The sequence below is a fragment of the Aplidium turbinatum genome, chromosome 17 (genome assembly GCF_918807975.1).
Source record: "Aplidium turbinatum chromosome 17, kaAplTurb1.1, whole genome shotgun sequence".
NCBI lineage: Eukaryota > Metazoa > Chordata > Ascidiacea > Aplousobranchia > Polyclinidae > Aplidium > Aplidium turbinatum.
The window spans coordinates 3,800,530-3,804,864 of NC_137488.1; positions in this window are offsets into that span (position 1 = coordinate 3,800,530).

A 4,335-nucleotide genomic window follows, 5' to 3' on the forward strand; every position below is an offset into this window, starting at 1 on the left:
GCTGAATCTGAAATAAATTAATCCATTTATGACTTGGGTGTGTGCAATGTGCATGTACGGTAAAAACTGCAAACAGTTAATCAGACCATGCAGTATGATATCTTACTTTCCGAACTAAGCCCACACCTATTTTCTTCATTTCAACTGTTAGTTGGTGCAACTTAAAGCAAAAAAAGTGGGAAATAAAACATTAAATTCAAAGAAGCATTTCTGCACCACGTCTATGAGGTAGGCCTACCTACCGTACCGTAAAACAAAGGCTGAGCTACTTGCAACAGATACAACAGGGTACTACCGTATGGCGTACTGTTGGACTAAACATGCTGTAAATTTGAAAAAAATTATGGCAACTTAAAATAAACTTGAATTAAGTTGCTATTTTGTTTCTCCGCAGACAAATGTAGCAAAAATTGACAGTGATAGACACCGTGTTTCGCTGAGTGCTTAGCCTTGTGCTGGCTGCAACTTTTAAAAAATTAACGTGATATTTTGAAATCTTTTTATTTTACATAAAAATTTGGTAACCAGGCCTACACATTTTTATAAAAAGCAATGAGATGGGCTAGTGGAAGCTTGGTAAGCTGTCTAGTCTAAGCCACAAATCAGCTACTAAATCTTGATTTAAAATTTATAGGCTGCAAATAATATAGTAAGTTTGCACACGAATAAAATTGACCGTTCGTTCTACCAAAACATTTAAAAATTGATTTAAAATCTGAACTTCCGCCAAACACCAATTTTGGGACAATTTGAATTAAAATCACAAAAACTCCGAAAACAAAAAAGTATCTCCAGAGAAAATCAAATATCCGTTAGATGGCGCAGCATAAAATATTGTTTTTGATATTACAAAGTACGAGGCATATAGTACACTAGATTGGTTTGGTTTTGCATCTTTATTCTCGGACTGGACAAAGATAGGTTGTTCTTAGTAGTTTCACATACTTTAAGAGGCTTTTGACGCAGAGCTGGTTACCGAGATTGGCAGAGTGAAAAGTTTTCCGATTGTTGTTTTCCAAAAGTTTTCCAATTTACTACCAGATTGCTTCACCAACCTTTTTAAATATGTCAAAGAGGTTCACAGCTTGTCTACAAGAAACCATGATAATGATTCTCTAAACATTCCATACTTCTCAAAAACGCTTACTCAACATTCAATAGAATTCACAGGTGCGAAAACATGGAACGAATTTCCTTCTTCAATTAAAAAGACTGATACAAAGTCACTTTTTATTCACAAACTAAAACAACATTTAAGCAAAACGGACACGCAATAGTATAGATTGAATAGAAAGATAACGTAGAAAGGCTTCTTGTGAAGATTTTAGTAGAAATCCGAAATTATTTACAAAAAAATAGGCTTACCTAACAATACCGGTAATATCGATTGCTTGTGCTGTACATTTCTGTTTGTAGATATTAACAGCAAACGCAATACTCCATAATCAACACGACACGTTGCAAAAGGGGATGAGAGCTTCATCAACACCATCAGGACATCATCATCCATCATCAACATCATCATCTACCAGCTCATCCATTTCATCACCTACCAGGACAAGAAACAATAACTTAAACTGGATATCAAACCTCAATCGTCTTAGGCTACTGTGTGATGTGCAGTCTAACCGTAGAAAGAGCTCAACACCTGCTCTCCTGGGCCACATTGAAACGGGCTTTTGCCTGAGGATGGGCTTCTTTTATGTCCGGTTTTCTTTCTCCATCCTATTATTATTATTATGACTGCTCATCCACATCAATATTGGAACTGGCAAATTCAATCCACAACACTTTTCATTAGGCTGTCATTCATTACTACATGTGTGCTTCTCTCTGTTTTTGTTTTATTTTTTGCTATTTGTTTTTTGGGTTTTGTGGCCGTGCTAACTACTGATATATATAGCCTACTACATAATTTTTCATTCAGGCACGTTTTAAACCTTTCAAGGTTTTGCCACCTTTTCCCGTTCGTTAACGTGCTGGTAGGTTTATATCGATTTTTGTAGTTAGTATCTTTTTCGTCCCGGACGCGTTAATGACGAAAAATAAAATGATTGATTGATTGATTGATTGTTGCCGGGGAATTATTCCATCCACTATGTGCCGCTGAATGAAAAGCAGTCCTGAAATGCGTTGCTCAAGCGCACGGCACACCCCGAGAGAAGTGATCTTGAGTCGAGCGTGTAACCACTGAGCTAACGGGGAGAACGAGGATATAACGAAAAATAAAAATAGTTTCGCATAAACGACAAATGTTAACCACTCTTCAATTGAGAAAAAGAAACTTTTGTTGAGGTCAATCCCAGAAACTTGACGTTTCTTTGTGGTTCTATATTTTTTACGAACGAAAAAACTGCAAGATAAAACACGATAGTTCGACTCTAAGGATGAGCGGGCTTGAACAACGCACTTTTAGGACTGCTTTCTATTCAGCGGCACCTATTGGATAGAATAATTTACAAACAACAACACTTCAACAGCAGACGGAAACTTCACTACGTCAATCTCGTTGTCGTCAATCTCGTCAATCTCAATGTCAGTGTCGGCATTAGCGCAAAGTCTCACTTGGATTCTGCTAACAATGCACTGAATGAATTAAAATGATTGAATGATAAAACTCGCAGAGCTGAATTAAGTTCATGGTACATCCGTATACCATTGGTCTTCAAAGGGTTAAGTCAGGGGTGTGCAACGTGCGGCCCGCGGGCCAGATGCGGCCCGCGAAGAAAAATTGTGCGCCCGCGAAGATGTGCCAGTTTTAAATTGTGTGTGGCCCGCGAAACGTGTTTATAATTTAGTTTAGTCTGGTACGTGCAAACAATTTATTGTAGAGTGGATCATTGTACATTTCGCACCTTCTGTTAATCATTTTAGAAATCTCCCACCGTCCATGGCTAATCCGACTGTATTTAATTATTTAGAACATCAGTAGATCAGAGGCACAGAATTGCTCAGAGAATAGGTCAAACTATGAAGCCGTATTCTGACGGTAATTTTGTGAAGAAGTGTCTTTTCGATGTCGCAGAAGAAATGTGCCCTTAAATGAAGAGTGAGTTCGAGAAAATAAGTCTGTCACGGTAGACGATGGCGAGGCGTATCGGTGATCTTGCCTGTGATATTAGTGACACTCTCAGGGATAAGGTGAAGAACTTTGTTTCATGGAGTTTTGCGATCGATGAAAGTACGAACCAGAAGGACACAGCACCGTAGGCCTTATTTGCAAAATGAGTGGACAAAGACTTGAACGAAAGGGAAGAGCTTCTGTCGCCACAGTCAATGAAGGGCACGACAACTGGTGCTGACATCTTTACTGAAGTAATTGATGCTTTTGACAAGTTTGAATTGGACTTGTCCAGCTTATGCGGAATCGCAACTGATGGTGTTCGATCCATGTCCGGAACTGGCATTGGATTTATAGGTCTCTTGAAGTCTGCCTTGATGGAGAGAAAAATCGATGATGACACAGCAATTTTTCATTGTATCATTCACGAGCAAAACCCTTGAAGTTTAAACAAGTCTTGAGCCCGGTTATTGTGGCAGTAAATTTTATTCGAACGCGAGGGTTCAACGATCGTCAGTTTCAAAAGTTTTTGGATAAGCTCAACACAACACATAAAGATCCACTGTATTTTCCGGTAGGCACTTTTACATCACCCACTCGTCGAAGAGTGCCTGCTTTTCAATGTGATATTGCTTTGTGTTTTAGTCACAATTTTCCTTATAAACTCCATTGATTGCAGTCATTAAGATCCTTCTTGCACTCAGTTCAGTTGCAGAAGAAAAAATAGTATTAGCAGAGGGTGGGAATCGAACCCACGAAGTCGAAACTACTACTCCTCTGCCCTAACCATTAGGCAACGGTGGTTGTGGTGAAGCATTCAGTTCAATTTCTTTGTATCAAAAATTTTCGATCAGAATATCACGTGTCGAGTCACATGACTGAAATCAGCTGAATCGCGAATGAACATGTCACGCATGATTGCGTACCTTTTCGACTAGTGGGTAATGTTAAAGTGCCTACCGTATTTTCCGAGGTGCGTTGGTTAAGCAAAGGCTGCATGTTGCAACGATTTGCGAACTGCGGAAAGAAGTCATCATTTTTTTGATTTTTACCGAAAACATCTCAACCAAGATGACTTTTCACATTTGAAAAAATTCATGGCTTCAAAAATGGCTCTTTTTAGCTCAACGTATTTGTGCAAACAATTTTTTTCTAAAATAGGCGTCGTAAAATCTCCCTATTGATCGGTTCTGACAGACAATCACTTGGAAAATGGACTTCGAATTGCAAGCACTTCCATTAAAGTAAATTTGGAAAAAGTCGTCAGGAAAAGA